We start from the raw sequence: 25,082 nt of genomic DNA on the forward strand, positions 1-25,082 counted from the left end.
AGTGATAATTTTGGCTGGCTGGAACAATGACCACGTCGAATTTATTCTTTTTTAAATAAAGGTATCCAACTATGCGATGTAATTTGATGTAAATATAGGAACCGTAATTTGATATCTAGCTCATAAAACTCCTCACATGCACTTTCAGAGGCTACAATGCACAAAGCAAAATAATTGTGGCCATGCATCAAACAAGATACTGGTCAGTTTTTATGATTAAACTTAAAAAACTTCTAAGAGTATTTCTGTGCTTATATATTCGCTTCAAATTGTAAAAAGGATTAGATTTTACCGGCGTTATTTTCAATTTCTCATTCATACTCGACGTTAGAGGGCGCCCTCTCACACAAAGCAAGTCGCAAAAGCCATAGAGCCATAGAAGCAAAACAACGTTCAAAAAATACAAACATCTTTGCGGTAAATAAGGCATTAGTGTTCACGAAGGAATCTCAGGTATGTCCACAAAGAATAAAATTTAAAGGTCGCTGGCCTGCTCTGTTTGACGTTCTCCAGGTAGAAATTTTGAATTTTCTGTATAGTAATTTAACACCATCTCAGATAATAATGTGGTTGTCAACTGAACATATTTCTAATCAGTGTTTGTGTGATTCATTTTTTAGATTAATGAAGAATTTAGATACTTTTCACAATATTTTCCTGCAAAGGAGGAACGCTTGGGCAGATTTTGAAGAAGAAAATGGGTGCCTTTCAGCAGGTATTTTGATTATTTTTTATTATTATTTGATTGGTATTTTTCATTATTATTGGGTAATATTACTAATTTCTACACTTGTGTTGCCTGAGACACCACATCAAGACATAGAAGAGACAAGAGATGTTGTCCTCCGTTGCTTGGTCAATTACCTAGGTGAAAAGGAGGAAGACCTTATCCAGGAGTACAGTGTAAGTGTCTAAAACTACTTCAGATGTTTATTGTTTAAGAAAACTGCATTTAACATTTTTGTTTTTCTTTACAAAATGAGAAATACTGCTTAAACATGACTACTTTCCTCATGTAAACATGGTTTGTTTACAAAAACTTAGTGTCAGCTATATAAATGCAATAAAATAGCATTGCAAAGATTTCTGAAAACATCTTGTCTGTCATAAGTCATACTATACTTGAGTTTTTTGTAGTTTCAGTCTTCACAGTCCACTGAAACACATTTTGGGTTTTTAGTTTTACAGTGTTACAGAAATATGAATCTAGAAATGGAGTAACATTTTTGAATATCTTGCACACATAACTGTATAACAGACCTTCTTAATAAAATACACTGTTTATTTTACAGTGTGACAATGAGGATGTGCAGCAAATTCTCCTGCAGCACGTGATGAAATTTGCTGTCTGCAAGAAGGATGACCAGGAGTACTTCAGCATTGTCTTGAAGGGTGCACAAGTCATGGCTGGCTTGAGAAATCTGGCTAGAGCCTACGCAATTCTTCTTGGACTCACATATGCACTAAACCTCACCTATCCCAAACAACTGAGGCACACACTCGAGGCCTTTCAGAAGCTTTTCTTGGAACTGGACGTATACAAGTTTTCCCCCAAATTACAATCACTCGAAAACAAACTTGTGTTAAATTTTGAGAGACAAATTTCATTGTGAAGTGAAGTGAGCTCATGTTACCAAGTTTTGGTGAAAATGCCCAGCTGTGATTGATTGATTTAGGTTTTGAGATCATTCAGCAGCTTGTTCAACAACAGATTAACTGATTTTATGTGATCTATTCTATACACAAGTTCGGCCAGGTTTTGTCAAGAATGTAGAATTTAAGATTTTAAATATGCAATATTCAAGATGACATAAATTGTCAAATTATTTACGTTTTTCAGATCTTAAAACGGCTGTTTCAAAGACAATTTTACTGATAGCGTTTACAATTTTGATACAAGTTGAATATTGAATAAAAGCATGTTTAACACCAAAAATGCATTATGTATTTATTTCTTTATAAAATGTTTTTTTTTTATATATATTATATATATATATATATATTATTATTATTATTATTAAGTAATTTGTCTTAATAAATATGAGTAACTTGTGTTTTATTTGCTTAAAATAAAAAAGCTCATTCTACTAATAATATTAAAATCATCATGTGTTTGGCTAAATAATTTAGGATTTTTTACATGATTTCTTCAAGTAAATTCTACTTAAAAAAATCTGGCCTTAAAAACTGCTTAAAAATAATACGTGTAATATTGTTACCATATTTTTTTTAAGTAGATAGCACATCATATTTTTTACAGTGTATATATATATATATATATATATATATATATATATATATATATAATGCACAACACTGCTCATACACAGTGGCTAAATCAGTATTTAATTTTATGCATTTATTTATTTTTTTTAGAAAACAAGTTAATAAAAAGATAGAAACCAATATTTGTTTATAATATAGCGTAACAAGAAATTTGATTGTATTTTATTTTATTTTATTTTATTTATTTAACACAACATGAGGGTTAAAAAAACAACAACAACAAAAAAAACTTGGCAACTGCCTGAATTAAAATTAAGTTAAATTAATTAAAAAGTTCAAGTACTAAAATTGCTAAGCCTAAATAGAAATCAGTATTTCAATCAGTCAGTTTTTTTTAAAAACTGAGAAATAAAATAAAATGTAAATATTAGACAAAAAACTTAAACTGTTCACGGTCAAAATGACCTGTGTTGTTTTTAATTGCTTGAAAATCTCTTATTATGCTATATTATCACCATATCTTGGATTCAATCTTTTCGTAATTCATTTTTCAATGAACACAGATTTTTTATTTCTTTTTTGGAACTGATTGATCATAGGCCTCATTGAACTGAGCATAGCAACTCAGTTTTTGAGTAAAAAATATTTTATTTCTGGATAACTTTGGGAATGTTCACTCCAAAACTGTGGTGCATAAGCTCAGATCAATGAGGCCTGTGATCAATCATTTCTAAAAAGAAATACAAAACCTAATTGCTAACTGAAAGGAAACAAGTTGATAAACAGAAACCAATATTTGTTAATAATATAGTGTAACAAGAACATTTTAAGCAAATATTTGTGTGCCTGAAACACCACAAGTGTAACAAAAACCGAAATATTTTTGGGAGGTTGTTATACCATGTGGGAGCAAAGTCAATAAGTTTTAGTCTGATGTGATAACACTGACTAGCATTTTCAAGGAAAAAATAAGTGGAAAAGTCCTCTCTGGACCTAAAATGACTAAAACTAAGACTAATATTAATACACTACTAGTCAAACGTTCTTGGACAGTAAAATTTTTTTGTAAAAATGTTTTTTAAAGAAGTCTCTCTTTTTTTGATACAGCAAAAGCAGTAATATTCTGAAATAGTTTTACTATTTAAAATAACTGCTTTCTGTTTGAATATATTTTAAAATGTAATTTATTCCTGTGATCAAAGCTCAAGTTTCAGCATCATTACTTCAGTCTTCAGTGTCACATGATCCTTTAGAAATCGAATCAATATTTTTTTTCGTACAATAAATTTAGATAAAAAGGGTTGAATTGTTACTTTCTTCAGTGTAATATGATGATTTGCTGTTCAAAAATTATTTATTATTATTATTATTATCAGTATTTAAAATAGTTGAGTACAGTTTGTTTTCAGGATTCCTTGATAAAAGATCCAAAGCATTTATCTGAAATAAAAAGCTTTTGTAGCATTTTACAATATATAACTCAAAAGCCTGAAGTCTGTATTTATTTATTCTTTTTCAGCCAATCAGAATGTTAGAATGATTTCTGAAGGATCATGTGACTGCAAAAATTCAGCTTTGAAATCACAAAATAAATTACATTTTAAAATATATTGAAATAGAAAACAGTTATTTTAAATAGTAAAAGTATTTCAAAATTTGACATTTTTTTTTGGATTAAATAAATACAGGCTTGGTGAGCAGAAGAGACTTCTTTAAAAAACAATAAAAATCTTGCTGTTCAAAAACCTTTGACTAGTAGTGCATATATTGAACTTAGAAGTATTAAATATCTGTTTTATGAAATAATGTATCTTTTAATATTCATTATTGTTCATTGTATTAAGTTCGCTGGACTGGGATTGCAATAATCATAAACTGCATTTTATAGTGAGGTTAATTGCCAACCTAATTACAGCTTTTCTTGGCAAACCGAATGGCTTTGCTATAACACTGTGGATACAGAAGTCAGTTGTTTTTGCTCGTTTTAGCACCAAAACTCTAAGTATAGCTTTTCTCTCATCAATGCCACTGTATGTTGCAAAACATCATAGCTTGGGGATAAGTTTAATGCAGAGATGGCATTAAAATGCATCCATATGGCATCCACTCTTGTCGCTTAAAATGGCCGCTAAGTTTTGCTAGAGTTTGACCTTTGCTTTTTAAACCATTAGTGGCTTTTATTTCAGTGTACTGTATCTATAGCAGGAGAGCAGGATCAACAAGCTCACATTAGTTCCTATTTCCAACTTTCTTCATGAGTTAAAGAACCTTTGCTCTGAGTGGTGACTGTTTGTGGATGTTAAATGTGCCCTTTGGGTGCATATATGAATTCTAGAAACTCATGAGGCAAGTTTGTTTGTGTATGTGTGCCCGTGATGTTCTCGCTAACCTCCGGGTCACAGGCTAGTTTATGAATAGTATGCTCCGGCAAAGCTCCAGAGTACCGGCAAATGATCTTGATGTGTGCATGTGTAATGCTAGCAGCCATGGGAGACATCTAAAATAATCAACACCGCATAATTTTAAGACCGTAAGAGCGAGAGAGAGAGACAATTGTTTGCTTTGCATTGTGATGGCACGACCGTCGACTCTGAACAATCTCACATTCACAGCGGCGTCTCCTTGCTAACGGGAGACAATAGCACAAGCGCACACTCTCTGTTTGGGATGTCTCTGGTTTCCCATGCAAAATGTTGGAGATGACCACAGGGGAGCAACACTGCAGGCAGAGTTCGAGTCGTTCCTGTGCCCTTGACTACAGAACTGCACTGCCTCCAGTGAACTGTGTGTGTGAAAGGCAAAGGCCCTGAGGTATACTGTGTTTTTGCCTTTCCTGCTATATGAGTGTGAGTATATTCTTCTGGTGTGTGTGTGTGTGTGTGTGTGTGTGTGTGTGTGTGTGTGTGTGTGTGTGTGTGTGTGTGTGTGTGTGTGTGTGTGTGTGTGTCCTGTAGGTGTGTGCTGTCTGTAGAGTGCCCTGTATGTCTCTCTGGCTTATAATCAAAATATTAAAATGTGTATATGTGGGATTGTGCTATCTAACGTGTATCATGTGGTTTCTTTTATGTCAAAGCACAAGTACTATGAAACATAACTCTACCGTTTGCACACTGCAAAAAATGCTTTTCTTACTTAGATTTTTTGTCTTGTTTCCAGCCAAAATATCTAAAAATTCTTAAATCAGAAGGATTTTCTAAACAAGTAAAAATTATTTTCTTGTTTTCAGAAAAAAAAACCAAGTCAAAATTAAGTGAGTTTTTGCTTAGAACAAGCAAAATAATCTGCCAATAGGGTAAGAAAAAAAAAATCTTATTACAAAAAGAAAACAAGATTATTTTTCTTACCCTACTGGCAGATTATTTAGCTTGTTTTAAGCAAAAACACACTTAATTTTGCCTTGTTTTTTCTGAAAACAAGACAATAATTTTTACTTGTCTAGAAAAACCTTCTCGATATAATAATTTTTAGAATTTGGCTGGAAAAATCGAAGTGAGAAAAGTATTTTTTGCAGTGTTTTTTGTTTCTGAAAGAGGTTTCTTATGTTCACCAAAGCTGCGTTTATTTTTATAATTATAATTGTATTATGCTGATTTGGAGCTCAAGAAACATTTTTATTTTTATCACAGTTTATTAAAAAGAAAAAAAGAAAAAGAAATAAAGGTTGTTCTGCCTATATGTTTGTGGAAAGTGTGATGCATTTCTCCAAGATTATTTCAGGAATGAAAATAAGTTGACAAGAACTGCATTTATTTAAAATAAAAAAAGAAACAGTTTCATGTATGCTTGCTAAAAAAAAACAAGTAATTTCTTCTTCTTTTTATCTTAAAGAACCCAACCTGACTTATTTCAATTATTATTATTATCATCACATTTTTTTTTTTTTTTACCTTTATGAGGTCATTTTTTATAATTACAGTTCAGGTCAAAAGTTTACATACACCTTGCAGAATCTGCACAATGTTAATTATTTTACCAAAATAAGAGGGATCATACAAAATGCATGTTTTTTTTTTTTGTTTTTTTTTTTTTTTTTTATATATATATATATATATATATATTTAGTACTAACTTGAATAAGATATATCACATATATGCATATAGTCCGAAAGAGAAAATAATACTTCAATTTATAAAAATTACCCTGTTCAAAAGTTTACATACATTTGATTCTTAATATTGTGTTGTTACCTGAATCATCCACAGCTGTTTTTGTTAGTGATAGTTGTTTATGAGTCCCTTGTTTGTCCTGAACTGCCTGCTGTTCTTCAGAAAAATCCTTAAGGTTCCACAAATTCATTGTTTTTTCAGCATGTTTGTGTACAGTATTTGAACCCTTTCCAACAATGACTGTATAATTTTGAGATCTTTTTTTTTTACACTGAGGACAACTGAGGGACTCATATGCAACTATTACAGAAGGTTCAAATGTTCACTAATGCTTCAAAAGAAAACACAATGCATTAAGAGCCGGGGGTGTAAACTTTTGAACAGAATGAAAATGTGTACATTTTTCTTATTTTGCCTAAATATCCAATTTTTTCTTTTGATTTAGTACTGCCCTTCAGAAGCTACAGAAGATACTTGCATGTTTCCCAGGAGACAAAATAAGTTAAATTTAACCTAATATTCAAATTCCAACAGTTTTCACCCCCTGGTCTTAATGCACCGTGTTTCGTTCTGAAAGCATCAGTGAGCGTTTCTGTAATAGTTGCATATGAGTCCCTCTAGCATGTATTTACATAGAAGAATAATGAAAAAGTAGTGCATTGGAATAGAAAAACACGTTCTATGTGAAACTGTACTTCTGCAGTGTTTACATTTGACTTCATGTTGCTTCAATGCCCCCAACTCAGGGTTGCCAGGTTTTCACAACAAAACCCACCCAATTGCTACCCAAAACTAGCCCAATCACGTTTAGAGAGCGGTAAAATACACATTTTTTGGCAGGATTCCCCTTGTAAAATTCATATTCCAGGGCTAAATATCACATTATTGGGGTCACTTCACTCTAACTCACGGCAACAGTGGTAAAGTAGCCCGATTCCGCGGGAAAACCCTGACTGGATATGGTGGAGTCACATGACTAACCACGCGGTGGTTATTTTTAAGTGGTATTAACAGAATAATAAAAAAAAAAAAATAACCAACATGGAAAAATTACGTAGGTTAGAATTTCTGAATTTCCGTTTCGTTAAGATTACCCTGGTGAAGGCTGGTTGGCTGGTTTTAGCTGGTCAACCAGCCTGGTTTTAGCTGTTCATAGCTGTTCAGCAGGCTGGTTTTAGAGGGGTTTTGGCCAGTTTCCTAGCCTGGTTAGGCTGGTCTTAGCTGGTCAGGCTGGAAAACCACCAGCTAAAACCAGCCTGACCAGCCTGGGAGACCAGCTAAAACCAGCTACTTCCAGCTTAAACCAGCTACGACCAGGCTGGTTTTAGCTGTTTTTTTTCAGCAGGGTAATCATCCAGCCCTATGTCATTTACTTTCTTAATACACATTCCTGACCTTATTGTGATCAAGTTGTTCTCTACAGTTGGTTGCAAACTCTTGTATGGAACGCTCACTTTTCACAATCCAGTCAAGTTCCGGTGTTGAACATCCTAACTATAAAGTAAAAATGAGTCCAACTGTGATTTTATGTTGACTTTACATATTTAACTTGGAATATTCCTTTTGTAAACACTGGCAGGTGTTGTTCTGACGGGGATTTGTGTAATATTCTGAAGTTGTGCTGAGCCGAAATGAAAAGGGCCTGAAATCAGAGGGGGTCCAGTGGATGTCTGGCCGCGGGTCTGTCACATGCAGATGGTGTTGCTTGTCTTGCGAGTGTACGAGATGCTTTGTTGAAGTCTGTGCAGCTTTCAGAAGCTCCTCTCACCCGCTGAGACAGCCGCGGAGCAGACAACCCAGGGAGTTTGTTTCTGAAACCAGTGAGCCAGTTTGAAGGTGCAAGTCTTGTTGAAAGGTTGTTTGGACCATGATGCAGAATGAACTCTCTCCGTGGATATGTGTGTGGGTTTATGCCCAAGTGAGAGGGAGAACTCACACTTCTGTAAGAGTTTGCTGGTTGTAAGTGATTCTGACATCCCACCAGTGGTTTTACAGGCAGTCCAGACGTCTGACAGTTGTGTGTGTGCGTATGCGTATGTGTGTGCATGTGTGTGTGTGTGTACTGGTTTTAAGTGACCATGGCTTGTGACCAGTGCTTTTTCAGCCAGTTTCAGTACACACCAGATGTTTTTCTCTCACCTTGCCATACTGCATAAATGTTGATGGCTTGGGTCCTGGAGCTGCACACACACACACACACACACACACACACACACACACACACACACACACACACACACACAAGGACAAATGAATGTGAAAGTTTCTGACCCCATATAAAAACAATGTAATTCAGTTTAGCAAATCATTCACCTCTGACATATAGAAAGCAATGAAAAAAATTTGGAAATAGACAAAATGGAAGAAATCAGGAGAGTGCTGACCATATTACATTTATGCAAGTGTTCTTTTCAATGTTTTATTAATTTGTAAATTCATTAATTTAATTTTTTTTTTTTTGTATTTTTTTAATAATATACGCTACCAGTCAAAAGTTTTTGAACAGTAAGGTTTTTCATGTTTTTTTAAAATAATTATCTTCTTCCCATCAGGCCTGCATTTATTTGATCCAAAATACAGCTAAAGCAGTAATATTGTGAAATAATTTTACTATTTTTATTTTAAATAACTGATTTCTATTTGAATATATTTTAACATGTAATTTATTGCTGTGATCAAAGCTACATTTTTTAGCAGCATTACTCCAGTCTTCAATGTCACATGATTCTTCAGAAATCATTCTAATATGCTGATTTGCTGTTCAAGAAACATTTTTATTATTATTATTATTAATATTTAAAACAGCTGAATTTTGTTCATGATTCTTTGATAGAAAGATCCAGAAATCAGCATTTATCTGAAATAAAAATATTTTGTAAAATTATACATTAATTAATATAATACATAAAATAATGCATAAATTATTAGTTTTTTTTTTTTTTGGGGGGGGGGGGGGGGGGGGCTTTTTCCCAATGCTTAGTGCTTTTTTTTTATTTTCTTTTAAGAAACCTGAAAAAAAAAACTACTCAGTTGTTTTTCAACATAATAATAATAATAATAATAATAATAATAATAATAATAATAATAATAATAATAATAATACATGTTTTTGAGCAGCAAATTAGAATAATATAATAATTTCTGAAGGATCATGTGACTGGAGTATGGAGAATGATGCTAAAAAATCCGATCACAGGAAAATTAAAATCACAGGAATAAATAACACTTTATAAACAAATATAAACAGTTATAGTTATAAAACCTATAAATAGTTATAGTTAAATAGTTCTAACTAATTTAATTTTAAATAGTACAAATATTTAAAAATGTTACTTTTTTATTGTAAATGCAGGCTTGGTGAGCAGAAGAGACTTTAAAGATCTTTAAAAACATAAAAAATCTTACTGTTTAAAAACTTTGCCTGGTAGTGTGTCTGTGTGTGTACACAGTAAAAAAAAACTTTCGAATGGTAGTGTGTGTGTGTGTATGTGTGTGTGTGTACACAGTAAAAACAGTATATATCTATCTATCCATCTTTCCATCTATTATCTGTCTATCTAACAACAACTTTTGAATATTTAACCTAGCAAATTGTTTAATATATAAAAAGAACTGCAAGCATGCACTGGTAAATACTTCCCACAAAAAATAGTACAGAAAGGCTTTTGGCATATAATTGTGCATTGATGCATAAGTGTAAATATTACAGAACAAATACAATTGAGATTCTTAGATTTGTTAATCTATCAAACAAATATCCAAATATTAAAAACCTGTGCCTCAATCTGCACGCAGAGACTTCCAGTCCTCACCACTAGGGGGCAAAGTTTCATAATTGCTCTTTTAAAACAACTATTGGTAACATCAGGATTGTGTTATGCTCAGCATTGTTTGCGACTGTGTGTGTGTGTGTGTGTGTGTGTGTGTGACTCTGTGTGTGTGTGACCGGTGTTTTTGCCACTAGTTCTGATCAGCATGATTGCTCTCTGCAGTGCCAGAGTCAGTCAGCACCATCTGCACTATTTCCTGCTCCTGCTCTTTCAGCCAAACACCACCATGATCGCAAGGAAAAAAAAGAATATTAAACAAACGCAAATCACACATTAAAAGGAGGTTACTGCTAACAATCCATAATCCATTGCAGCAATAGTAATAAGTTATTGTTGCTTTATCCACTCATTTGCTTCTTGTTCACATACACACATATTGTCTGTCTAACATTTGTACATTTGTGTGTGTGTGTGTGTGTGTGTGTGTGTGTGTGTGTGTGTGTGTGTGTACCTGGTATTCATCACGTTGTGGGGACCAAATGTCCCCACAAGGATAGTAATACCAGTAGATTTTGACCTTGTGGGGACATTTCTTAGGTCCCCATGAGGAAACAGGCTTATAAATCATGCACAATGAGTTTTTTTTGAGTAAGTAAAAGTGTGCACAATCTCCTGTGAGGGCTAGGTTTAGGTGTAGGGTAGGTGTAGGGCGATAGAAAGTACGGTTTGTACAGTATAAAAACCATTACGCCTATGGAATGTCCCCATAAAACATGTAAACCCAACATGTGTGTGTGTGTGTGTGTGTGTGTGTGTGTGTGTGTGTGTGTGTGTTCTTTGTTGCACATTGTAGTTGCTGTAAAGGGAACTGGTGTGCAAAGATCGTTCGCTTTATCCATAAGTGCGTGCGTGCGTGCGTGCGTGCGTGCGTGTGTGTGTGTGTGTGTGTGTGTATGGGGCCTCATTAAGGGCAGCATCATACACTGAGCACATGCTTCAAAAGACTCTATAATGAGCACTGATTGGATGTCTGATGAAAAGCAAGAGACATCCACATACTGACTCATAAGATATGATATCTTATATATATATATATATATATATATATATATATATATATATATATATATATATATATATATAAACGTTATTCAACTCTTTATTTATACTGAGATAGAGAGCGATAGCATATGAATACAGTGCAATAATGCAACACACACATTTTTACACACACACAATTCTATTTGTTAAGCACTTGTCACTAATGAACACACTCAATAACAATCAAGATTCAGAAATGCAATCACAAGCATGACAACAAAGATAATGATGGTTGTTTAGCGGATCTTTTTGATACTAAAGTCTTTGTGTAGTGCAATTAAATGCATGAACAGCTATTAAAATCCACTTGCAATTATGAAATTAAAATTAAATGAGTGATTTAATTTGCTTTGGGCTGATGTCTAAATTTACTTACGCCTGCAATTTATTTTGTGGATGCTCATGTGTGACATTTTCACCTTTGTGAGAATGTGTGTGTGTCCGGATCGTGGCGTGGTCGATATTAGACCACTGTGTCGTTAAATATTAATCCGGCATTACAGTGTGGTTTTTGCTAGCATGCACCTGAACGGCTCACGTTTCATATATGAGAGAACGAGAAAGAGAGAGAGAATAGAAAGAGGTTAGAAAAGAGATGGAAGAAAGACGGCTTGCTTCCATCGAGTCTGCATGGAAAAAATGGAGTTAGACATGAGTGAGGTTGTTTCTGTTGACCTGTACCTGTTCAGCCTCCGCTTCCACTAGAAAGCTGAGACAGCATATCCAATGGGCAGCCACAATGCAGTTTAGAATGTTAAATAAGATACAGAATACACTCTTGTGGGCTCTTTCTCTCCTATTTATCGTGCTAGCAAAATGTACTTAAAGTACCATGGTATCATGATTCGCTAGTTTAGTCTAATAGACTACAGATTTTCCTCAGCGAATTTTCAGATCTGGGTTCAAATCTTGACGATATAATAAATTATAAAACACTTTATATTTTATTTTGTTTTATTGCATTGCATTGCTTTGCTTTGCTTTTATTTATTTATTTATTTATTTATTTATTTATTTATTGATTGATTTATTGATTGATTGATTGATTGATATTCTTGTATCGTATTGTATTGCATTGTATTTTTTATTTGTTATTGTATTAAATTTTGTTGTTATTTATTTATTGGATGTTCTTGTATTTTTTATTTATTTACTTTATTTTCTTACATTTTTTATTTTATTATATTTTCTTGTTTTTATTTTTTTGTAATTTGTTATTTTATTTAGTTTTTTATATTGTACTGTATTTTTATTTTATATTATTGTATTGTATTTTGTATTTTTATTTATTTATTATATGTTCTTGTATTTTATATTTTTATTTATACATTTTATTTTTTGTGTTTTCTTGTATCATTTTATTTTATTTTCTTATTCTTTTTGTAATTTTCTTATTTTATTTAGTTTAATGTATTATATTGTACTGCATTGTATTTTATTTTTTATTTACTAATTTTATTTTCCTGTATTTTCTTATTTGTTTTATTTTCTTGTATTTTATTTTATTTTCTTGTAATTTCTTGTATTTTATTTTTCATTTATTTTATTTTATTTTATTGCATTGTATTGTATTTTCTTGTATTTTATTTTTTTATTGTATTGTATCTTGTTTTGTATTTTTATTTATTTTAAATTTTTCTTTTATTTTTATATTTTTATTTATTAATTTTATTTTCTTGTATTTTCTTATTTATTTTATTTTATTGTATTTTTTTGTATTTTCTTGTAACTTCTTGTATTTAATTTATTTCATTTTCTGGTATTTTATTTTCTTGTATTTTTTTATTTGATTTAACTTTATTTTTATTGTATTGTATTTTTATTTTATTTTATTGTATTGTGTTTTATTATTTTATTTATTTTCTTGTATTGTATTTTATTTTTTCTTGTATTGTATTTTCTTGTATTTTATTTTATTTATTTATTTTATTTTATTTATTTTTTTCGTTTTCATGATGACCGGAAGTGTTCGCAAATAATCTGCTGAAAGATGTGGATGAATCAAATGTACACATGTTAATGGATGATTTAGAATACAACATTTTAAACAATACTTTTTGAAACCAACAATAACACTGCAATTTATCAAATACATTTTGCCCTGTTCTTATACATTTTGCCTTGTTTTGATGGTATACAGCAAAACACCATCTGATACCATGATTATACCATGGTACCACTATTGTACTTTTTGCAGGACCTGTTTCTTTCTTCCCAATGCTTTTTTGTTTGTATTTTGTCTTTTGGCATCTGTTTTTTAGGTACATTACTTATAAGTAGATATTCGCAGTTTCAAAAATTTCAACTAAATTTCTTACATACAAAATGTTGTTTGCTTCATTCTTGAAAAGCATTTCAAAGCAGCCTTTGAATTTGCGACAGCCTGTTACACATTAAATTTAAGAGCAGTTTTTAACATAGGTGCATCTAAACATATTATTTATGTATAATTCAACCCCATATTGACCTGAAAATGAAAATAGCCCTTCATGTATTCTAGAAAAAGGCGGCCTTTTCCCTCTCTCTGAAGCACAAATATGGAAGACACAGGCATGCATTAGACGCAAAAAGCTTTCTGACCCAGTTCGGTTGGTAATACTAACATCCTTAATGTCTGTAATCACTGAAAATCTCCCTCTGTGTCAGAATACTTAAGAGATGGGAATTCCGTCGGGAGACCTTTCTGAGTGTTTAGTGGAGCTTTGGATGATTTAAATGTTACTTTGATATGATTTATTTATGCGATGAGTTAGTTAATCATATAACTCAAATGGGAAAGAAAAAAAAAAAAAAAAAACACTCAGCCAAGCACAAGCTAAAACAGTTCCCAGAAGCCTCTGTTAATTTATGACCTTTCTCAATACAAGTCCATTCCTAAGATTTGTATCATAGGACATGGAGATCTTCTGATGGGCTTTTTTGCATACATTTTGCATTTCCCAAAACACCCAAATCTATTTTCCCTTCTTTTCTCACTAGAACTGCATCCACATTCATTTGTAACTGTAAAATCGGTTTTCACATTTTAAAGAGTAATGTTGCTGCTGGAACGTATTTTTCTCTGCGATGTCAAAATTTCAACTGAAGAAAAACTGAAGGGAAGATAACAGAATGCTTTCAGCCTTCGGCCATTTTCTCTCAACATCAACAAACGCTGCATCAAAATCTCTGTAGATTCTAATGCTTTAATGAGACTCCTTTGGTGTGTCAATATTTGTACAGTATATGCAGTGAGAAATCATTGTTGTGTGCGTTAATGTGTGTGTGTGCGTAGTTCTGATAACTTGAATTAGATAAGCAGAAGTTTTAAGTAGTTGTCCCCGAGGCTTAAATAAGTTTCAGTCATCAACAGCATTCTTCTAAATAGAAAAATGGTGTTACCCAGGGTCCTCGTCAGGAGGGGGGCAAACGAGGTCCTCCATTGTAAAGACTACTTATTAGGCCCAGGGAAGGCTCATCTCAATAAAGTTTTGTCGCAGACCCCCATTTCCATTTTTTTTTCTTTCCCTGGCCTCATGAATAAGCCTTGGCCTTGGTGTAAAAACATGTCAGGGAGAATTTAGGTGTATTGAGCACTTGAATGAGTTAAATCCATTTAATTATTTAGGGATGTATAATATATCTCTACTATACATTTTAATATTAACTTTTTATATTTTCTCAGCCGTAGCATATGTATGTATAAATATCTTAAAATATTTATTGGCTATGGAAGCCCATTTCCAACACTGAGTAAAAAAAAAGTTTAAAAAAAATTTTCATTGCAACTTTTTTATCTCAAAATTCAGACTTTTTTCTCACAATTGCAAGTTTACATCTCGCAATTCTGACTTTATTATCAGAATTGTGAGATATAAACTTAAAAAAAAATTTAAATTATCAGGACTTCTAAGATATAACTCGCAATTATGAGTTATAAAGTCAGAATTATGATACAAATTTGATACAAACATGCAATTTTGAGAAATTAAGTCAGAATTGTGAAATATAAACTTACAATTTTGAGAAATGAAGTCAGAACTGCATTATATAAACTCAAAATTCTGACTTTGTTCAGGATTTTTTTAGATATAAACACAATTGTGAGTTATAAAGTCAGAAATGCAAGATATAAACTCACAATTCAGATTTTTTTTTTGCTCAGAATTGCAAGTTATAAAGTCAGAATTGCAAGATATAAACTCACAATTTTGACTTATTTTTCTCAGAAAAAATATTAACTCACAGTTGAGTTATATCACACAATTCTGAAGTTTCTCAGGACATATCAATCCTTTTTTCCTTTTAAAATTAACTTGCAATTGCTAGCTTATATCTCAAAATTAAGCAAAAAAAAAAAAGTCGGAATTACAAGATACAAACTCACAATTTCCGACTTTCTTCCTTAGAATTGCTTGATAAAAACTCGCAATTCTGGAAAAAAAATAGCTGCTTTTTTATAAGACATGAAGGGAAACATTTTTTATATCACATCCAAAGTTTACTCTTTTCTCCTAAAGCTAGCACCAGTACACTGTATTTGATTCCTGATGGGAAGAGGGATGGGAGAGAAAAATGTTTGTTTGTTTGTTTGTTTGTTTTCTTCCTTGCCTTTGAATGTAAATGGTTTAATATTATTTTTGTATCTCTTTAAATGAGAATCTTGTGCATGGAAAGGTTTAAATTGAGACAATCTGTTAATGTTTACCCTTCTTTGAATGTACCATAACGTATTGTCTTATTAAATACAAATAAAAAAGATAAAAATTAAAACATTGGCTTATATTGGCCAGAAGGGCAGTGTCAATCATGCCTAGTATTCAAAATGACTCTGGTAATCAAACAGAGGGAGAAAAAAATAATAATAATCTGATTCCATTATTGAATCATGATCCTGCCAGTACTTTTTTTTAAGGAGCAGTGAAGCAATATTTGAAAATCTGCATATATTTTCTGAGACTTCAGGTCAATGTGGCATTTGATTGTGAAGCTTTTTGAGTTAGTGGTTTTCATTTGAGGACTGAAGTCGTTTGACATTTCTGTCAGAAGGGTTTTTCTTTCTCACCCTCAGATCGTTTCATATGGCTCTCTGAGAACACTCAACCAAGCCACTAATGAACTGCTCTCTAGCCTCTCCTACTTTCTCTTTCTTCCTCTCCCCATACATCCCACCCCTTCCCAGTTCTTCACGTCTCCCCTTTTGCTTCTCCTCCTTACTATTTATAACACTCAATCACCACAAAGTTCATTGTTTGTCTCTATTTCTCGTTTCTTTCTCTTATCTGCAGATTTTATTTATTTATTTAGGTCAACTGTATGAAATTCTGTATGATTTCTACATACATATACACAGTATTATGACTTCTCTTTTTTTCTTAACAAGTTTATTTGACAGGTTAATGCTCTTTAATTTACACAATGAACTGTTTGAGCTCAGGCTCTAATAATCCTAAATTGTTTCATTAGATGCAATATTTTAGTCACTCAAACTGTCAGTTTGCAAAGCATAAATGGTACTCTTTAAATGTTAAGACTCTTTCTGACGCCTCTTATCCTACTAATTAGAAAGACATTAATTTGTTTGTAATTCTCTGTCTTGGCAGCTGTTTTACAATTGACTGAAGAAAAGAAACACCAGCTATTGAGATGAAAATAAAACAATTAGAGGCTCCAAATTCATTTATAAGGTAGGCGAAAGTTTTGGTTATCTTTCCAACACACTTTGAGAAAATGAAACTATTAAGTGTTGTTAGTTTGTGAGTAGCAATCAGATAACAGCCTCGTAAAACCAATCATCAACATTCAATATAATCATTTCCCAGGCGCATGAAGGCCCAATTAGGACAGTATATGCAAAAGGCCAGACTCTGAAGACTGAAGCTGAATGTCAGAGCTTGTAAGTCAGGTAAAGTTCACTCCATCACAGATCTCTTCATCTTGGATGAACCTATTATAGATTTAGCCAGTTTTGCATTTACGTTCATTTTAATTAACCTGAACAAAAGAATATCATCTTGCTTACCAAGCATTTTGAAACTCTGATGATAATTGAATTAAAATGTAATGTGATGATTACATTTATAGTTTCTTGTCTTGAATCAGATTTTATGATGATTCATCCAGCATTGGGAAAAGGCTGTCACTTGTTCTGATTCTTAAAGAGATAGTTTACTTCAGAATTTCAACAGAACTAGCAGGTCACCTGGGGACTTTCTCTTCGACGTCTCGTCGAGACCGACGAATTGGGATATCGCCTGGATAGACCAATCTACTTTGTGTGTAAACTAAACGAGCCAATGCAAATTGGCATGCATGATTGCAGCCAGCTGCGGCTGATCACAGCGTGAGCATATAATGAGCAGCAGGTGCCATGCATAGACAAGCTTTCGCTTCGGAGCTGACCAGTTCTACAGTGATCGAGTCAAGAAGCAGTTGTTCTTTTCTTACCTCATTTTCTTTTGTGTTGGTGGCACGGCGCTTCAGCGGCGGTGGTCTTCCGTGTCGAGTGGAAGCACACAGCTGGTTTTCATAACCCACCTTCTGTGTTGCTGCGGCCATCTCCCCTGTGCGCCTCAGCACTAAAAGAGCAAATTCCTAAAAGAGCAAATTCCTAAAAGAGCGAATTTCTAAAAGGAGCTTCACGGGTGAGCGTCTTTATAAAGACGAGGCAATTTCAACATGCCTTTCTCCCCATGAATTTCTGGATTCGGCCGTTACCTGGCGCCGGGTGATGGCCATGATCGCTGCCTCAAGTGCCTGGGCACTCAACACACTGAGGGGGCGTTTGTGGATGAGTCATGCCCCCATTGCGGGAGGATGACCATCACGGAGCTGCGGACCAGACTCCGCTTCCTGCAAAGGGGCGGGGTTCCAGTCCCTATGCCCAGATCGAGCGTCGGGGGGGGCATTACGTCTGGAAGCAGGGGGCTGGCCGGTCTGACGGTGACGGTGAGGAATTCCCCGCCAGTTCCTCCTTCCACCGACACTCCATTGCCACTGGAGCTCCCAGGAGAGCCGGCTGGACCTCCTCTATGGGTACCGTCCGTTACTTTTGGGGCTCCCCCCGACGAACAGATGTCGGTCGCGGCATCGGAGGGAGAGCCAGACTTCTCTGGGGAGGTTGACGGTACACTGTCGTCCGCTGGGCGGTCAGCGGTGCCGGATACCGACCCGGAGATGATGGCTATGCTTGCCCGGGCCGCCGAGGGGGTAGGGCTTGAATGGAATCCTCCATCACGTCCCGAGCCCTCCCAGTTGGATGACTGGTATCTTGGGGTGGCCCGCGCTGGTTCTCAGCGTCCCACCCCAGTGCCCTTCTTCCCCGAGGTGCATGAAGAGCTCACTTCGACGTGGAAGGCACCTTTCACTGCCTGAAACCGTTCGAGTGGGACCTCCTCCCTCACCACCCTTGATGGCGAACCAGCGCGGGGCTATACGGGCGTCCCGCCGGTGGAGCATGCTGTCGCGATGCAACTGTGTCCTGGCGCCGCTTCCACTTGGCGGGGCAGCCCGTCGCTCCCTTCCCGGGCCTGTAGGCACTCGTAGGCTCTGATCGGCAGTGACTATTCGGCCTGTGGCGCCGCTGGTTCTGCCTTGCATGCCATGGCGTTGCTACAGGTTCATCAGGCTCAGGCACTGAAGGACCTGTACGAGGGTGGTCATGAACCAGAAGTTCACCGTGAACTTCGTATCGCCACGGACCTCGCGCTACATGCGACGAAGGTGACCGCACGGTCTCTGGGTAGTGTCATGTCCACTATGGTGGTCCAGGAATGCCATCTCTGGCTGTGTCTGGCAGATATGAGGGACTGTGATAAAACCAGGTTCCTCGACGCTCCGGTGTCCCAGACCGGCCTCTTCAGCGACGTGGTGGAAAACTTTGCCCAGCAGTTCTCCTTCGCCAAGAAGCAGACTGAGGCCATCAGTCACATCCTGCCCCGGCGTGCAGCTGCTGCCTCCACCCGGCCGCCGGCGGCACCTCAGTCTGCTCGTCGCAGAGGGCGGCCCCCTGCTTCCGCCTCCACTCCACAGCAGCCACCGCAGCAGCCTTCACAACGGAGCCATGGAGCCGGTCGCAGGCCAGCCGCCCAGCCTGTCCAGGCCCCCACAAAGACCAGTGGCAAGCGCAAGAGCAAGAGCAAGAGGCCCTGAGACGGGCGACCCAGAGATGGAGGATGCTGCTCTTCGGGAGATGGTGACCGCACCACTCCCTCCACCGGAGGAGGGCCGGGCGGAGAATCTTTTGTTTGTTTTTTGCCCGCCACTGACCGCACAGTACCCACATACTCGACAAAAGAGCAAATTTCTCTATCTCTGGGTCCCCAGAGGGGACGGCGGGGAGCGCGCGGGTCATCCCTGCGCCTCACCCGCCCTCCCCCCTCGCCAGCGAGCGACGATGGCCGGTTCGAGAGTGCTGCGAAACGGGCTACTCACGCACCATCGGCTCATACGCAGGTAAGCGTCTCACACACACAACACATAGATGCTCTGACCCCGGTTCGGACTGGCTACGAGACGCCCGGGTGGGGTCCCTGCGCCCCCTATCACTGCTCCCCCGCGGGTACGTCGGTGGTCCCCCTGGTGCCGCTTGTACACTACCTGGGAGCCTGGACAGAGCTTCCCAGCCCATCTTACTGGCTCCTTCGGACCATCAGACTCGGCTCTGCGATTCAGTTCGCCCGGCGCCCTCCCAAGTTCAGAGGTGTCCACTTCACCTCAGTGAGGGCCGCAGATGCTCCCATCTTGCGTGCAGAAATTGCAATCTTGCTGGCGAAGGAAGCGATACAGCCGGTCCCTCCAGCCGAGATGAGGTCGGGCTTCTACAGCCCGTACTTCATAGTACCCAAGAAAAGCGGCGGGTTACGGCCGATCTTGGATCTGCGCGTCTTGAACCAGGCCCTTCACAGGCTACCATTCAAGATGCTCACACAGAAACACATTTTCAGATGTGTCCGTCCCCAAGATTGGTTCGCAGCGATCAACCTGAAGGACGCGTACTTTCATGTTTCAATCCTTCCGTGCCACAGACCCTTTCTGCGGTTTGCATTCGAAGGCAGAGCATATCAGTACACGGTCCTGCCCTTCGGGCTGTCCCTCTCTCCCCGTGTCTTTATGAAAGTCGCGGAGGCGGCCCTTGTTCCTCTCAGAGAACAGGGCATTCGCATTCTCAACTACCTCTACGACTGGCTTATCCTGGCACAGTCTCGGGACCAGTTATGCGAACACAGGGATCTGGTGCTCACACACCTCAGCCGGCTGGGCCTTCGGGTCAACTGGAAAAAGAGCAACGCAGAGGATCTCTTTTCTCGGTATGGAACTGGACTCGGTCAGTCAGACAACACGCCTCACGCAGGAACGTGCTCAGTCTGTGTTGAACTGCCTGAATACATTCAAGAGCAGGACGGCGGTCTCACTGAAATTGTTTCAGAGGCTCCTGGGGCATATGGCAGCAGCAGCAGCAGTTACACCGCTAGGGCTGCTCCATATGAGACCGCTTCAACACTGGCTTCATATCTTATCGGGTTCAAGTAACACCGGCCTGCCGCCAAACCTTCATTCCGTGGTCAGACCTCTCGTTCCTATGGGCAGGAGTACCCATGGAACAGGTCTCCAGGTATGCTGTGGTACACACGGATGCCTCCACCACCGGTTGGGGAGCCACGTTCGACGGACAGGCAGTTTCAGGGGTTTGGACGGGCCCCCAGCTAACTTGGCACATCAACTGCCTCAAGTTGCTTGCAATACGTCTTGCCCTGCTCCGACTCAAGGGGCGCTTACGAGGCAAACACGTGCTGGTCCGTACAGACAACATTGCGACCGTTGCATACATCAACCGACAAGGTGGTCTACGCTCCCATTGCATGTTGCAACTCGCCTGTCATCTCCTCCTGTGGAGTCAGAAGCATCTGAGGTCGCTTCGTGCCATTCACATTCCTGGGTTGCTCAACCGTGCGGCCAACGAGCTCTCAAGAGCTGCGCTTCCCGGAGAGTGGAGACTCCCCCAGTCGGTCCAGCTGATTTGGAGATGCTTCGGCGGCGCTCAGGTAGACCTGTTTGCCACCCCGGAGACATCTTACTGCCAGTTGTTTTACTCCCTGACCAGAGGAACTCTCGGCTCGGACGCACCTGCATGCAGCTTGCCGCGGAGCCTTCGCAAATATGCGTTCCCCCCAGTGAGCCTTCGCACAGACACTGCGCAAGATCAGGGAGGACGAGCAGCAGGTCCTCCTGGTAGCCCCTTATTGGCCAACTCGGACCTGATTCCCAGAACTGATGCTCGTCATGACAGCCCCAAGACCAGGAGACCTGCATGCATTTTCGGTCGACGAATCGTGCCTAGAGTTTGGCCCGGCGGATTCCCAGGTAACACTAAGGCCCCGGCCTGGTTATGTGCCCAAGGTTCCTACCACTCCCTTCAGGGACCAGGTAGTGAGCCTGCAAGCACTGCCCTCGGAGGAGGCAGACCCAGCCCTAGCTTTGCTCTGTCCCGTCCGAGCACTAAGATGCTTCGTTGATCGGACACAGAGCTTCAGGACCTCAGACCAGCTCTTTGTGTGTCATGGAGGCAGGCAGAAAGGGGATGCCGTCTCCAAGCAGAGGATGGCCCACTGGATAGTGGATGCCATTACCCTGGCCTATCAGGTTCAGGGTGTGCCCTGCCCCCTCAGGCTAAGAGCACACTCAACTAGAAGTGTTGCATCCTCCTGGGCGTTGGCTTGTGGCGCCTCGCTAAATGACATTTGTAGAGCTGCGGGCTGGGCGACCCCTAACACGTTCACTAGGTTCTATAGCCTTCGTGTAGAGCCAGTCTCCTCCTGTGTTCTCAACTACCATCATATGAGGGTTCAATCACCTCCAATCTTCCATATATCCTGAACTGAGTTATATGTGTATTGCTCCGAACCGCCAGAAAGGACGTGAGCTCCGCACATTCCCAGTGCTCCAGCCTCACTGAAGTGGGTGGTGCTATGCTATACGGTGACTGGTATCCCTTGATGCGAGCCCTGGCCGAAGCCAGAAAAGGGGCCCAGGAGGTTCGCTCAGGACACTGGAAGGGGCAGCAGCCGCGGCGTTTTATTAGGGATCCCAATTCGTCGCTCTCGACGAGACGTCGAAGAGACCGACTAAGAGGGAATGTCTCGGTTACGTATTGTAACCCTCGTTCCCTGAAGGAGGGAACGGAGACGTCTCGTCCCGTAGCCTCGGCTCCTGTACTCGCAATTGTGAGTTATAAACTTACAATTCTGACATTTTTTCTCAGAATTGCATGATATACTGTAAACTCACAATTGTGAGTTATAAAGTCAGAATTGTGAGATATAAACGCATAATTCTGACTTTTTTTTAGGAATGTGTGATATACTGTAAACTCGCAATTGTGTTATACATTCAGAAATGCGAGATATAAACTCACAATTGTGGAAAAAAGTCAGAATTGTGTGATATAAACTCGCAAATCTGACATTTTTTTCTTAGAATTGCGTGTTATAAACTCACAAATCTGTCTTTTTTCCTAACACAGTGTCTACACTGGACGCAACAGTTGTCGCGCTGCGCCGCGCCGCAACAGCCAAAGTCTGTCTACACTGGACGCGACAAAGCGACCGTTGCAAATCATTTAAACTTTGTGTGAGCATGTCATAAATAGAACGATTTGCTGTGTCCGCTCGCGTCCGGTGTAGACACGTGTAGGCGGAAGTGCTCGTAGGCGGCGACGCGACCGTAAACAAAGACGGGGGAAGCGCGGAGGACTAAGAGCTAAGCTAAAGCTAACACCACACTGGCTCTCTTTACCCAGCATTTTCCTCGCTAATGTACGGTCGCTGGTGAACAAAATGGACGAGATTCGACTCCGCATCAACCACAGCAAGAAACTTTGGAACTGTAATGTCATGATCTTCACTGAAACATGGCTAAACAGCGATGTATCGGACAGTGCTATTGCTCTAGCTGAGCTTCACACATTCCGGGCAGACAGAACGGCAGATGACTCCGGTAAGACCAGAGGTGGAGGATTGTGCATTTATGTTAACAAAGCTTGGTGCACGAACTCCGTTATTATTGGGAGACATTGCTCAGCTAACCTAGAGTTTCTCATGGTTAAGTGTAGACCGTTTTATCTGCCGCGGGAATTCACCTCCACCATAATAACAGCTGCTTACATTCCTCCCGATGCTGATGCCAAGCTTGCTATGAACGAACTTCATGCGGCCATCAGCAAACAACAAACTGCTCACCCGGAGGCTGCATTTATTGTTGCGGGGGATTTTAATCACTCAAACTTAAAGACAGTACTCCCCAAATTTCACCAAAACATTTTCTGTTACACCAGAGGAAACAAAACTTTAGACCATACACAAACATGTATACACAAACATGGCTGAAGCCTATACTGCGACTCCCCTCCTCCACTTGGGACAATCAGACCACCTTTCTTTGTTCCTCACCCCCAAATATTCACCCCTCATCAACCGTGTGAAGTAATCAGTGAAGACCATCAAAGTGTGGCCAGCGGGGGCAGACTTCACACTCCAGGACAGGTTTCTACACACAGACTGGAGTATGTTTGCTTCTCAGGTCACCTGTGGCTCTCACACGGACATTGACAGATACACTTCCTCTGTTTTGGATTACATTAATACTACCATAGACAGTGTTACAACCCAGAAACAGATCACCACATACCCAAATCAGAAACCATGGATGAACAAGGAGGTGCGTCTCCTGCTGAAAGCACGCAACACTGCCTTCAGATCAGGTGATGCACAGGCCTACAGCACTTCCAGGGCTAATCTGAAGAGGGGCATCAAAAAGGCCAAGCACTGCTACAAACTTAAGCTAGAGGAGCACTTTTCTAACTCTGACCCTCGACGCATGTGGCAGGGCATTCAGGCCATCAGCGATTACAGACCCAGCCACTCCACCCCCACAGCCACTAACGTCTTCTTCCTGGATGAGCTTAATGACTTTTATGCTCGCTTTGAGAGAGACAATACAGACACTGCCACCAAGATCGTTCCCTCAACCGACCACTCACCCATCACACTAACCTCCTCTGATGTACACACCGCACTGAGCCGGATCAACGCGCGCAAGGCTGCTGGACCAGACGGTATTCATGGCCGCGTACTGAGGGCATGTGCAGAGCAGCTCGCTGGGGTATTCACAGACATTTTTAACATGTCCCTTGCCCAAGCAATTGTTCCCACATGTTTTAAATCCACCTCCATTGTGCCAGTGCCAAAACACTCCAACCCAACATGCCTGAACGACTACCGCCCTGTAGCATTCACACCCATCATTATGAAGTGCTTAGAGCGGCTGGTCCTCTCACACCTCAAGGGCTCCCTCCAATCCACACTGGACCCACACCAGTTTGCCTACCATGGCAATAGGAGCACAGATGATGCAGTCTCCATAGCGCTGCACTCTGTACTCACACACCTGGACAATACAAACACTTATGCACGAACACTGTCAGACCCTCTAAGTTAATCACTAAACTTAGAGACCTGGACATTAACATTTCACTGTGTAACTGGATTATGGACTTTCTGACCAATAGACCTCAGCATGTTAGGTCAGGCCACATCTCCTCCACTACTCTCACCCTCAACACTGGTGTACCACAGGGCTGTGTGCTGAGCCCCTTCCTCTACTCCCTCTTCACCCACGACTGCAGGCCTGTGTATGGATCTAACACCATCATCAAGTTTGCAGACGACACTACAGTGATCGGTCTCATCAGCAACAATGATGAGACTGCCTACAGGGAGGAGATTCAGCACCTGGCCACGTGGTGCACAGACAATAATCTGCTCCTTAATACCACCAAAACCAAGGAGCTCATTGTGGACTTCAGGAAGGGAAGAAGAGGTTCACACGAACCCATCCACATCA

General features: G+C 39.1%; 1 long non-coding RNA gene across 1 annotated transcript; it reads left to right on the forward strand.

Annotated features, from left to right (window-relative positions):
- The first annotated feature begins 375 nt into the window (after positions 1-375).
- LOC141336048 (uncharacterized) lies at positions 376-1,916 on the forward strand. Its single transcript, XR_012355680.1, has 4 exons — positions 376-513; positions 621-715; positions 805-903; positions 1,293-1,916. It is a non-coding gene; the product is annotated as an uncharacterized lncRNA (long non-coding RNA).
- Positions 1,917-25,082: the final 23,166 nt, after the last annotated feature.

Source organism: Garra rufa, chromosome 6, assembly GCF_049309525.1.
Source record: "Garra rufa chromosome 6, GarRuf1.0, whole genome shotgun sequence".
In the NCBI taxonomy this organism is placed as follows: Eukaryota; Metazoa; Chordata; class Actinopteri; order Cypriniformes; family Cyprinidae; genus Garra; species Garra rufa.